The sequence below is a fragment of the Pseudonaja textilis genome, chromosome Z (genome assembly GCF_049901715.1).
Source record: "Pseudonaja textilis isolate UNSWEBS1 chromosome Z, rPseTex1.2, whole genome shotgun sequence".
Lineage (NCBI taxonomy): Eukaryota > Metazoa > Chordata > Lepidosauria > Squamata > Elapidae > Pseudonaja > Pseudonaja textilis.
Genome location: NC_142008.1, coordinates 13,205,968 through 13,219,402, shown reverse-complemented (window position 1 = coordinate 13,219,402; position 13,435 = coordinate 13,205,968). Strand labels below are relative to the sequence as shown.

The 13,435-nt window shown below is 38.5% G+C and overlaps 1 protein-coding gene across 1 annotated transcript in view; it reads right to left on the bottom strand.

Moving 5' to 3' along the window:
* The window catches only part of LOC148123906 (endogenous retrovirus group PABLB member 1 Env polyprotein-like), an 83,470-nt gene that overhangs the window by 23,027 nt on the left and 47,008 nt on the right, over positions 1-13,435 (bottom strand). The window contains exon 3 of the mRNA XM_087916160.1: positions 3,886-4,060. The gene's annotated coding sequence lies outside the window, so the exon portion shown is untranslated. The remainder of the gene's footprint in view (positions 1-3,885; positions 4,061-13,435) is intronic.

Below are 13,435 nucleotides of genomic sequence, written 5' to 3'. Positions count from 1 at the left end.
GAAGAAAATAGTCCAGCACCGATAATGATTGGTTTTATTGTTTTGCATGTAAAATACTAATCTGACGGAACGTTTGAAATACTGGTCTATACTTTGAAGTGGGAGGGGGGCTTCAAGAGAAGGGCAAGGGGAAATTGCCCCATTGCATCTTCAAAGCCTTTGAGATGTGGTGTTGCAGCCACTGCACAGAGCAAGAGAAGAAACTCAGAAAACTGTTTTGCGTTGTTTATACTGAATATGTTTTCTCTTTCGTTCTTTCTGTCCATCCTTCTCTTCACTGGATTTATTCAGGGATTGTGTCAGTGTATGTTTCCTAGGCAAAGTATTGTCCTTGTCTATGGAAATTTTCCGTCTTCCAGGTCATAGTTGCTTCAAAAAACAACTAGATTGTTTTTTCCTTGAGGAAGAAGTTTTACTTTTCGTCCAAGAATGTCTATGGAGATTTTCAGATGTTCATGGTTGTCCCAAAGGTGCTTTTTCATGAGGCAACTGGGCTTCCTGGTTTTTCTTTGAAGACCTTTTGCTTCTCATCCAAGAAGCTTCTTCAGCTCTGACTGTATGGTGGGAAATGGAAGGATTTACATTTCTTACAGCTGATCATTTTCATCCTTTTAGAGCATCATTGAGGCCACCTGGAGGTTTATCTGTGACCTCAGGATCACCTGAGGTTGTGCAAATGGGTGTGAAGCCTTCTGCACGATGTTTTTCTTTGCCCTGTATCCCTTTACTGTTGGACACAGTGAGTCTGCATTGTCTGCCTCTCAAACTGAAGCACGAATGTTTCCTGTACTCTGCATTTTTTTCCTGGAAATCCATTCATACTCCCGCACCATTCGAAGGATGCTCATCCCAAAGCACATAACTATGGAGATTTTCAGTCATCCAGGGCATGGTTGTCCCAAAGGTGCTGAATGGTGGAGATGATGGAAGGATTAATTGAAGTTAGTTTAGAACTGATCTTTCCTTTCGAAAAAGCACTTTTGAGACATATTGTTGTTCTTATGAGTTCAGTGCTGAATGGAAAAGAACAATGTTAGCAAGAGCACTGGAAGACAACAAGAAGAAAAAGAATCACCACGATTTAACACTTAGGGTGTAACTAACTCTTGTACCTTCCAGGAAAATTTCACAGACATTTTTTTTTAAACAGCGTGCACAAAGAGGTTCTGGACTTTCTTGTTCCCCCAACAAGAACCTTTAATAAACAGCTAGACGAGCTACAACAAAGAGATTTTATCAAAAAAAAAAATCAAGATGATGGTAGCAACCGTGCAATAAAACCTTCTCCCTTTATTATGTGTAGCAGATGTGCCACTCATAAAAAAGGTCACATTTCTAAATTACAACTGTGGCCACTTTCTTAATATTTTTTAACCCTCCATGGACCTACCTCAAGTACAACATGCCTAATGGTGAATTAATATATTTTCTGGCTTCCTATCGTATACCAAATTATTCAGAACCAGTTGACTGAGCCCACTTAAGATGCTAAGCTGAAGAAAAAAGAGACCTTAACCAAATTTAACACTACCAAGTTTAGCATGTGGTGAGACTGGTTTATCAGATATAGCAAATTGTGTTCTGTGACTCCAGCCATAGATAAGACAGATAGATAAGAAGCAGCTCCCGGAATCCTCGACTAAGTCCTTAAGCATTTTAGCAGTTCCTTTTCATTACAAATTCAGTGAAGCAGTACAGATTGTTGTAGACATCTTCCTTTAAAACCCTCTCCAAAACAAGACAGGTCAGACCTAATGAATACAAGCAGTCAAGTCAGTTCCATCCTTCCTTTTAAGTGGGATCTTGAAACAGTAAAATGGAATTCATCATTTCACAATGCAGGCAGGACTGTATTTTTTTTTAAACACTCCCCTTTAAGATGCAAAGAGCCGATGCAATGGGTAAGAAGTTGGATTAGACCCAAAGTCTATTTTCGCAATGGGAGATCCTGGGATGTCTTGGCATCCCTACATAAACCTAAAATCCAGCAGAAAAGGTAAAATATAACCGGTGGTGAGATTCAAATAATTTACCAACCGGATTCGCCCAGGGTGAGGTTGACTGTTGTGGAAGGCATGACCCATCCTCCAGCTCCACCACATATGCAGGATGAGTCTCCCATAATGGCCAACCTGACCTGGGTGAACCAATTGATAAATTACCCCCCCACACACACACACCGCTATCAAAATGGATCCTGGCCACTGTGCTGCAGTGGCAAAAGGGGCAAAGAAGTGGCCGCCATGAGGGAAGGAGGAGGAGCAGAGAGAAGAAAGAGGGAAAGTGGCCTTCTCCTTTCCTCATGCTGGCCACTCCGTTGCCTGTTTCTCCATTGCAGCAAAGTGCCCAGGATCCACTTTGATAACAGCGGGGGTATGGGGGTGGGGTGGATTTGACAAGTAATTCACCCAAACCAGTGTAAACTAGCTGTATACCACCACTGGATATAACCAAAACTCAAACCATATAACTTGTGTTACCGTATCAGGACATTGTATTTTGGGATTTGGGTGCCCATTCCCCAATATGCTGGGATCTTATTACTGCAAAGAGTCTCAAGAGGTCATCTATTCTTTTCCTGCTCAACATAAGAGATCTAAATCCTCATCAATGAAAATGCATTCTAATGCTAAACTATTGATTGTTGAGCTGTTCCTACTGATGCTCAACTCAAATGTACCTCTCTAGTAACCTAAATTCATTGGATCTGATTTTGTCTTCTGGATCTTTAAGAATCTTTAATTGCATGGTTTTAGCCCTCTTTGTATAGTAGCAGTGTTTTTCTTCTCCAGGCTAAACATAAAGCCTCATTTTTAATCTTTAAAGTATTCCTGAAAGGACTTATTTTCATTATAATTGGTCTTCTTTGTGACCCATATCTGAACCTGTTTCACTTGTGCTGGATCAACAATTACTGTGTTCACATAATCTGCAAAGTAGATAAATAAAGCATATTATGGCTTAATGCAGCAATCTAGTTCACATCAATATGCTGAATTACAAATTCCCTAACCCCATTTTAGCCTTGTCTTGTACATCCTTTAAACTGAATAAATCTGGCGAGGTGTAATTCTGCCTATCCACTGCAGCAGAAAAATGTAAGAGTTTTGCAGCACCTTAAATAAATTTATTATAGCCTCAGCTTTCGTGAATTGTAATAAACTTCCTCAAATCACAACGTGTTCATACTAATTTACAATTACAATTGGAACAGAGATTGTCAATGCTAAGGTCAGAAAGAAACAAAGCATTGAAAGAACAGGCACGAAAATTAGATTACTAAGAGTAACCATTCACAAAATAGTAGCGGAGTAAATAGCAACACAAACATCTTGGCATATAAAGCTAATTCTCAAATCATAGACTATTTTCCACGCAGCCTTCCCCTATCAGATAAGCAATGTAATTTATATGTGTGTTTTAAAATGTAGTATCAGTTTATTTTAAAAGATGTTATTTTCTCCAAATGCTTATAGCGTCCCCTTAAAAAAAAAGAAAAAAGATTTTTTTAAAAACCATTATTGTTGTCTTACACCATACAGCAGAGATTCTGAAGAATATGCTGACATCTAGTGGCTATGGCAAGTATGAAGAATATAATATATTTTGCTATGATCTTTTAATTAAAAAACACAAGAATTATACATTTCATGACATTATGGCCAGTTTTGAAGATGTTGATGCTTGAGAATTCAAAAACCCCAGCTTTTGTAAATGTTTATAGGAAATACCTCACAAAAGGGAAGTTTCTTTATTTAACTAAACACAACTGGAAAAGGTCTATAGATCAGTGATAAAACCCATTATTGAACACACAGAAGATTCCAGTAAGCCCATTTCAATCACCCAAAGTAGTCTTTGGACCAAGACATTGAATAGACTCACCTGGCTTCCTTCACCTTCTAGATGCCTACTCTTGTGTACAATCTTTGCCAGTGTCAGAGATCGATGAAAGCTACCATTAAAACCAACTGCTACAAAGATTTTGTATATCTCCCCTGTCACAGATCAATGTGACTAGATGCATCTCATTATCTGCTCCACTGTCCCTTATACGTATCTGTACAGAGAGAAAAAAATTTTTTTCAACAAGTTATTGAGCTTTTTTTTTTTTTTTGATAAAGCAAAAGTGTTTTCGGTAAAAGAGAATGTATGTGGCTCAGGATTGAATTGTGGAGCCTTTGTTGCTCACTGAGCTTGGTTGTCTGGTTGTCTGCTTCTCTTACCCAAACTAGGTAACAATGATATTGGATAATGACATGTCCCCAAGCAAATAACCAAGTTCAGAGAGCCCAAAAGGATTCCACAAAAGTATTTTGTTGTTGCCTTGTTCCTCCAATACCGGTAGTTCTCAACTCATCAAATTTGCAGATAACACTAAACTGGCAGGAATAGCCAATACCCCAGAAACAGGAGTGGGATTCTACCAGTTCACACCTATTCACTAGAACGGGTTGTTAACATTCTAAGCAGTTCGGAGAACCGGTTGTTAGAAGAAATTACTGGCCTAATCCTGTAAGGAAGGCAGGAAGGAAACATTCTGGTGTTGCTTACAGAAACTGCCTCTCCATTAACCCTTATGACATTCTTGGCAGGACTGGACTTCCTGTCTCTGGAACTTCTCTGGAGTTTTTTTCCCCCTCCTTTGCTGGTAATCTGCTTGTGTGGAGTGACCATTCAAAGTTACAATGGCACTTAAAAAAATGACTTATGACCATTTTTTACACTTATGACTGTTGCAGCATCCCCACAGTCATGAGAGGCCAGGTGAAGAGATGCGTGCCTCGATGTGAGTGATATTGAGTTGGCCATGCCCAGCCAATAACATGACCACCAAGCCATGTCCACCCAGTCACATGACCACCAAGCCACGCCCACCACTACACCATGCCCACAGAACCGGTTGTTAAAAATTTTGAATCCCACCCCTGCCCAAAAGACAAGCTCAGAATCCAAAAAGATCTTGACAAACTTGAACAATGGTCCCTATGCAACAAAATGAATTTTAATGTGGAGAAAACCAAAGTTTTACATTTACACAGAAAAACCAAATACAGATAAGGCAAGACCTGGTTCAAAAATAGTAACTGTAAAAGGGACCTTGGAGTCTTAATGGATTATCACCTGAATGTGAGCCAGCAGTGTGCAGCAGCAGCAAAAAAGCTAATTCAATCCTGCATTGTATAAACAGAGGCCTAGAATCAAGATCACATGAAGTACTGATACCGCTTTATAAAACCCTAGTAAGACCACACCTGGAATACTGCAATCACTTTTGGTCACCATACTACAAAAAAGATGTTGAAACTTTGGAAAAAATTCAGGGAAGAGCAACTGAGATGATCAAAGGCCTGGAGGCTAAAACATATGAAGAACAGATGCAGGATTTGGGTTTGGCTAATTAAAGAAAAGAAGAATTAGGGGTGACATGATAGCAATACTCCAGCATTTAAGCAGCTGCCACAAAAAAGAGGGAGGGTCAAATTATTCTCCAAACACCAGAGGGCAAGGCAAGAAATAATGGTTGGAAACTAACTTAAGAGAGAAGCAACTTAAGGAGAAACTTCCTAACAGTGAGGACAATTAACCAGTGGAATAGCTGAATTAATTCTGGGCACTCCATCACTGAAGGTTTTTAAGAAGAAACTAGACAGTCACTTAGATGAAATAGTATAGGTTCTCCTGCTTGAATAGGGGGCTGGACTAGAAGACCTCCAAGATCCCTTCCAGCTCTATTCTATTCTATTAGCACAATTGAGCCCAGAATTTATGTTGCTAAGTGAAACATTTGTGATGTGAGTTTTACCCCATTTTACAATCTTTCTTGCCACAGTTATTAAGTGAACCACTGCAGTTCGCAGTTGTTAAGTGAACCTGGCTTCCCCATTGATTTTGTTTGAAAGAAGGACGCAGTGATGGTTGTAAGTATGAACCATTTGCCAAGCATCTGAATTTTGATCACAAGATCGTGGGAATGCTACAAAAGATGTAAGTGTGAAAAATGGTCATAATTCACTTTTCTTCAGTCCCATTGCAACTTTGAATGGTCACTAAATGAACTGTTGTAAGTCGAGGGCTACCTGTATATACAAGTAGTCCTTGACTTACAGCCATAATTGAACCCAAAATTTATGTTGTTAAATGAGACAATTATTGAGTTTAACCCCATTTTCATCCATAGCTATTAAGTGAATCACTGTAGTTGTTAAGTTAGTAACACGGTGGTTAAATGAATCTGTCCTCCTCATTGACTTTGCTTGTCAAAAAGTCACAAAATGGGATCACAGAAACATCAACCGTCATTAATATGAATCAGTTGCTAAGGGTGTGAACCTTGATCACATGACCATGGGATACCGCAAGCATGAAAAATAGCCATAAGTCTCTTTTTTCTGGTACTTTGTAACTCCGAATAACCACTAAACAAAATGTCGTAAGTCAAGACTCCTTGTAGTTTACTCTGCTATGGCAGTCTTAAAACTAGAAGCCAATTATCTGAAGATTCCCTATATACTGTAAAAGGCTAATCCTGGTTACAGTATATATTCATAAAAGCCATAAAGTAAAAGGCCAGCTGATTTGTGTGCATATATTAAAAGGCACCCAGTTAAAGAAAGCTGGATTTTCACCGTGTTGAGCTCATTTATGAGAGCTGACACTACCTAAAATAAAATATCTCTTAAATCAAGTTCAACATCTTTATGTTGCCTTCTTCGCAATGCCACATATTTATATTCCTTGCAGATAGCTGGTCATTTGCATCCTTTTAGAGGGTTTGGATGAGAAGCAAAACGTCTTCAAAGAAAAACAAAAAAGTCCAGCTGACTCCTAAAAAGGCATCTTTGGGACAACCATGACCTGGATGACCGAGAATCTCTACAGACTTCCTGTATTTGGACCTTTAAAAAATGTTTCACTCCTTTTTTCCCCCTAGTTAACTATGTAGATCAGGGGTCCCCAACCTTTTGGACCTCAGGGACCACCAAACTTATAATTTTAAATCCCACAGACCAGAGACCCTGGGAAAATCCCCAAAAAAGTCTGCAAGAAAATTTTCCATTCCGTTTTCCTACCAATCAATTGTTCTTTATTTGGGATTGCAGGATACCGTCTCTAGCTCCATTCTCAGGGGGAAAGAGAGAGAGACTTTTGGCTTCATGCAAGGAAAGCAGCAGAAGCAGCAGAAGTCTTTCTTTTCTCCTCCAAATTCTTCCAGAAATGAGTCTTTGTGAGACTTGTCATGCCAGTGCAGCTTCTTGGAGCAGGATGCTTTTCAGGGCTCCAGACTCTGGCAGAGTTTGGGAGAGAGAAAGACTTTTGCTGCTTTCCTTGCATGCAGCCAAAGGCAGAAGAAGAAAGAAGTAGAAAGAAACAATGCTTTGGGGGTGACAGTTCTCTGCAGACCACCAAATTTTCTCGCAGACCACCAGTGGTCCCTGGCCCACTGGTTGACCACTGATGTAGATAGTAGTGCATATCTCAAACATGTTCCTTATTCTCTACAGGGATGTATAATGACTTTCTACTCTAGTCCAGAAATCTAAGATTTCCTGCTTATCTCTCATTCAAGTGCTAACCTATGTCTGGCACTGGTTAGTCTTTGGGGATCAGCCAAAGGCAGTCAATGACTGTTCTAGGGATCCAGTTAAGGAAAGCTGGCTGGGTACATTCTGACTCTTTTTACAGGGTGTCAAAGTTTTCACAAAGAATGTCAGGCAGAACGACTACCAAAATCTCCAGCTTTTTTTTTAAAAAAAAACAAAAGCCATTGACACCTTATCTTTTCCAAAGCTTTTTGGGCACCAGTCCAAGAGCAATTGCTAGTGTGGCATCTCCACATTGTGGCTCAGAGTTTTCAAAATGCAGTGCATTGTTCTGTACACGGACTCTGCATGAATGCCACTGCTTTTCATATGACAGAAGCAGCCTGTGGCAAATCATCACATCGTGCCCTGCTTAATTTCATTTCATGTTTGATTACACCGGCTTTTACTAAATTACATTTAGCAATACCTGATTTATCACAATCCATTGAGATGCAAGTTCCAGCTCCTTGCAATTCTAAGTAGCACTTACTGCTACTGGTTTTTATCTTCTTACAGATGGCAGCACTGTGTCAGATCTAAGATAACCCAGTGGCCTGGACTTGATTAACTCTGCTTTAATAAATCCTTACCAACCAACAGGCATATGCCATATTCCAGAATGGTTCTTCTGCAGCTAACAATCACTGATGTATTGAAATCATTGGAGAAAGTTTGGACTACATCTATTATTATGCAACAGCAGCGATTAGCTGGTCAGAAATTTCATCATTTCATCATTTCATCTCAGAGCTGAATAAAGTCAAATAAAATCAAAGAGCCTTTGTCCTTCTTAGGAACTTTTTTGTTTAAATTAACAGGCAAAAATATCTATTATTTTAAATTTTAAAAAAGATCAATATACGCATATTTATTCCATTGTTGAGGAAAAAAATTATCCAAACCCACATATAAATGACTTGTTCGGCATGAGCTTATTAGCAATTGTAAACTAAGATATCATTTTCAACAACTGCTTCTAGCTTTCTGGTTAGAGAGATCTGTATATTTTGTTTGGAATCTATCATTCTGTAAGATCTCTTGTGGTCCACCTTTCTACCCAATCTTCAGAAAGCAGATAGCATCACAAAATAACATCCTATTAAACTCTTAGCAAAAGATCAACCTACTTCCTTTTGCTATTACAGGAAGCAAATCAACAAATTCAGCTGAACTGACTATTTAGCAAACTAGAACCATGTAGCAAATTATAATAACCTATATACCTATATATTTCTTTTATGTGGTGTTTTTAAATCTTTGTAAGCTGCCTTTGGGACACTGTGGCTCAGTGGCTAAGAGACTGAGCTTGTCGATCAGAAAGGTCAGGAGTTTGGCGGTTTAAATCACTAGCATCGCGTAACAGAGTGAGCTCCCATTACTTGTCCCAGCTTCTGCCAACCTAGCAGTTCGAAAGCACATAAAAATGCAAGTAGAAAAATAGGGATCACTTTGGTGAGAAGGTTACAATGTTCCATGCACCTCCAGTGTTTAGACTAGCTGGCCACATGACCATGGAGATGTCTTTGGACAGTTTTGGCTCTTTGGCATTGTAACAGAGATGAGCACTGCCTCCAGAAATGACAAGCGCACATGCGCAAGGGGAACATGGATATATTATAAGAAAAATTAATATATATATATAAAAGAAACAATAGGACAGGGACCGTAGGCACGTTGCTGCATTTATGCACGCCCCCTACAGACCTCTTAGGAAAGGGGTGAGGTCAATAGTAGACAGTCTAAGGTTAAAATTTTGGGGTTTGGGAAGAAAACCACAGAGACAGGTAGAGTATTCCAGACATTGACCACTCTGTTGCTGAAGTCGTATTTCCTGCAATCAAGTTTGGTGCAATTAACCTTGAGTTTGTATCTATTGTTTGCTCTTGTGTTGTTAAGGTTGAAGCTGAAGTATTCATTGACAGGTAGGACATTCCAGACATTTTATATACTAAGAATAGTATATAAAATCATTGTATGATTTTATATACTATACTTAGATCAGACCAAAGGCGGCGTAATTCTAGGTTTTCTAGATCTAGAATTTTTGAGTCTGGTGGCATAAGGTATTCTGAAATGAGTAGAGGAGTGGAGAACTCTTCTTGTGAAATACTGTATTTCTGGACTTTCTCAACTGTGTTAATATCAGATACGTAATGTGGGTTCCAGTACTCCAAGATCCTTGACAGAGTTTGGATCATCAACAAGGTCTTGACTATTCAGCCTGTATTTTATTTTCTGATTTTTTTTGCCAACATATAGGACAGAGCATTAATTTGTGGATATTTGAAGCTGCCATTTGTTTGACCATTCTGATACATAGTCAAGGTCTTTTGAAGGGTAGCAGTATTGTCAGTGGTGTTGAATAGCTTTACATCATCAGCGAAGAAAACACAGTTGCTTTTGATATGATCACAGAGGTCATTTATGTAGAGTATGAAAAGAGTTGGTCCTAGAACACTGCCTTGGGGGACACCACAGTTGACAGGTACAGAATTTGACAGGACGGTCCCATTTTTGACCATTTGTTGTCTATTTGACAGGAATGCTTCTATCCAGTTATGCAGTTGTCCAGAGATACCATAAGATTTTAGTTTTAGGAGGAGTTTGTCATGTACCACTGAATCAAAGGCTTTACAGAAGTCTATGTAGATTGTGTCTATTGCTTTGCCCTGATCAAGTTGTGTAGTCCATATGTTTTAGCAGTGTAAGAGTTGCAGATTACATTATAGTTTTTCCTAAAACCAAATTGTTTATTAGAGAGTACGTTTTTTGTTTCTAAGTGGAGGATGGTGGATTGGTTAATAATTGATTCCATTACTTTACAGGTGACACAGCATAAAGAGATTGGTCTGTAATTTTTAATTAGGCTGGGGTCTCCCTTTTTGAAGATGGGGATGACCGTGGCTTGTGACCATAGTTTTGGCAAGGAGCTGGTCTTGAAAGATTTTTCAAAGATTATGCTTAGAGGTTCGGCTATGGCAGTGGATAGTTTTTTAAGAAGTAGGCACATATTCCATCCGTTCCAATAGATAGAGATGGTTTTAGATTGCGTAGTGCTTTTTCAACATTGTCTTCTGTAAAATCGATATGTATTAGATCGTTGTAGTTGTCTGTGGTTCGACTAGGAAATACTGGGCTTGATCCATTGCTGTTTACAAATACTAAGCCAAAGAATGTGTTAAAGAGGTTGGCTTTAATAGGTCATCTTTGCAGTCTTTACCATTAGGTCCTTTCAGGGATGGGACCGACCTCGAGTCTTTTAGTTTGTTGTTTACAAAATTGTAGAAAGCACAGGTGGAATTGGTGCATAGAAGGTTTTCTTCTTGTTTAATGTGATAATTGGTGCATTCAGTTTTTATCTGGTGGCATAAATTTTTGTATCGGCTTTTGAAGTTGGCAACATGACCAGATTTGTTTTTTCACCCTTTCCTAAGAGGTCTGTAGGGAGTGTGCATAAGCGCAACAATGTGCCTACCATCCCTGTCCTGTTGTTTCTTTTATTTTTCTTATATGTATCCATGTATCCATGACTATGTTTTTACTTATACCTATTATCTTGTAAGCAATTAACAAATAAATAAAATAAATAAATAAGCTGCCTTGAGTCACCATGTGTGAGTAGGCGGCCATATAAATTTTCTCTGATTCCAAATTAAAACCATAAAAGCATGGTTTAATATAGCCCACCTTCACAACAATGAATTCAGAGTCCATTCTAATGTCTCCAGTCAGCTTAATTTCATAAAAACTACTGGACACTTTTACAATAATGAAAATTCCAATTTAAATATGACTTCTTCTGTGCAAGGTGTAAAGCTTTTCTCAGTTGATGTATCTGACATTCCAGAAGCATGCAACTTCACTGTTAGCAATTCTTTCTGGTGCGGTATCAGTATACACAAGATATTGTGCTTTCCAGAGTTATTTGTTTTAAGGAACTGCTGAGCCAGCAGCAAAGAAACTGCTGAATCTTGATTGATTCTACCAGCCAGATTGTTCACTGGATGATTCTTAACAAGGAAGAAGAGAGGGGGGAAATTCCCTTGCACAAATAGTTAGAATCACCCAAGCCTTAGTTGACTAATGTTTTGTGCTTCTGTCCTTTCCCCTGCCTTATTTTTCAACCCTTTCCTGTAGTTTGCCTCCCATCATGATTTGTCTTCAGGATCTTCAGCAGAAATAATCAACTGGCTTAGGCAGACAATGTTAGAACATAAGATGGTTCTGCTTAATGGAAGGGATCCAAAGTATGTCTGTCTCATTCATTCATTCATTCATTCATTCATTCATTCATTCATTCCCAACCTTTATTATTTTAAAAAATAACTCAAATACTCCTTCCTGCTTCTATTTCCACCACCACCACAACTCTATGAGGTTGCTTAGGCTGAGAGAGAGTCACCGGTCAAAGTCACCCGGTTGATTTATGGCAGTGATTTATGGTAATCCCCCCAAAATTATCTGGGTTTGAACCACATAGACTTTTATATGTGACAATCTGCACCTTGAATTCTACTTGGAAGATCTTAATTCAGCTCTGTCTGGAATCAGCTCTCACAATTGGCTGGCCTTACATTCTAACATAATTTGCTGCCTATTTGTATGATGCCAAGGATTGATTTAGCTTTCTGTTATGCTGTAATTTAATTATTATTGTAGTTGCTTTAATTGTTCTGACTGCTGCTATTTTTGCTGAATGACTGCTAACTACCCAGAGTCATTGCAATGAATTGGGAAGACATATAAATGATATAAAAAATACATACATACTTAGAAGATGGCAAGCCATCAGCCTGATACTAGTCAGTTCAATGCCAGAAAAAGAGACAGGTCATCATCCCACAGAAATGAAATTAAGGATAAAGTGTTAACTGTTAGAATATTCTTAGAACCTTCTTTGGGGGTTGTGTACATCACATAGCCTACTTTGATCTCTTCAACTGACTAAATATATTTAGATGTGATAGAGGATGCTATACTATTAAGAATGAACAAACAACAAAGGATCAATTCTTTATCACTCCTGACATCTGGCTCTAGATACTTGTCTGCAGACAGTTGTTTATACATATTCTTCAAGTTTTTATGTAGCTGTTACTAAACTCTGTCCATGGTTAACAAAAGAGTTCTTTGAAACTGTTGATATTTCATAAGGATGTTAGGGTTCAAAAGATCTCATGACATCTTTTGCTTACAAGAGACCTTATATGTGGACCTTATAATATTGGTGGGTATTATCTTCCAAGATCCTACCAGATTTTAATATTCTCTTGATAACAAGACTTAATAGTCCCCGCTAGTAGACTATTAAGATATATAGGATGATTGAGTAAGCCCCAGGTCTTCAATGGGGACTGCCCATTACAATAGTATGCCATAATGGTTGCAGCAGTCATTAAGTGAACATGATAGCTGTAAAGTGGACAGTATAATTTTTAAGTCAACCCATTGTTTGCTATGGTATGGTTTTGCTGAAAACTGGGAGCAAGTACTGATTTTTGGTCAAAACAGTCATAAAACATAATCATATGGCTGTCGTATGGTGTAAATGTGGCCATGGTGCTGAACACCTAAGTGAAGTTATGTGACTACAAGGAAGAGCAATTTCAGATCCAAGACATAAGTCCCCCTTTTTTGGGTCAGTTGTATCATTGAACAGTAGCTAAACAATCAATCATAAATCGAGAACTATCTGCAGATTGCCTTTGATTCTTTGTTGATGTGGAGCAATGTGAACAACATTACTAACTACACCCCAGTTTTCAAAACAGTTGAATAAGGATATTGCATCTAAAAGAAGAACTGATAATTAAATAAAACTTCAGAATCATGCTTTGTCAGGACTGCCA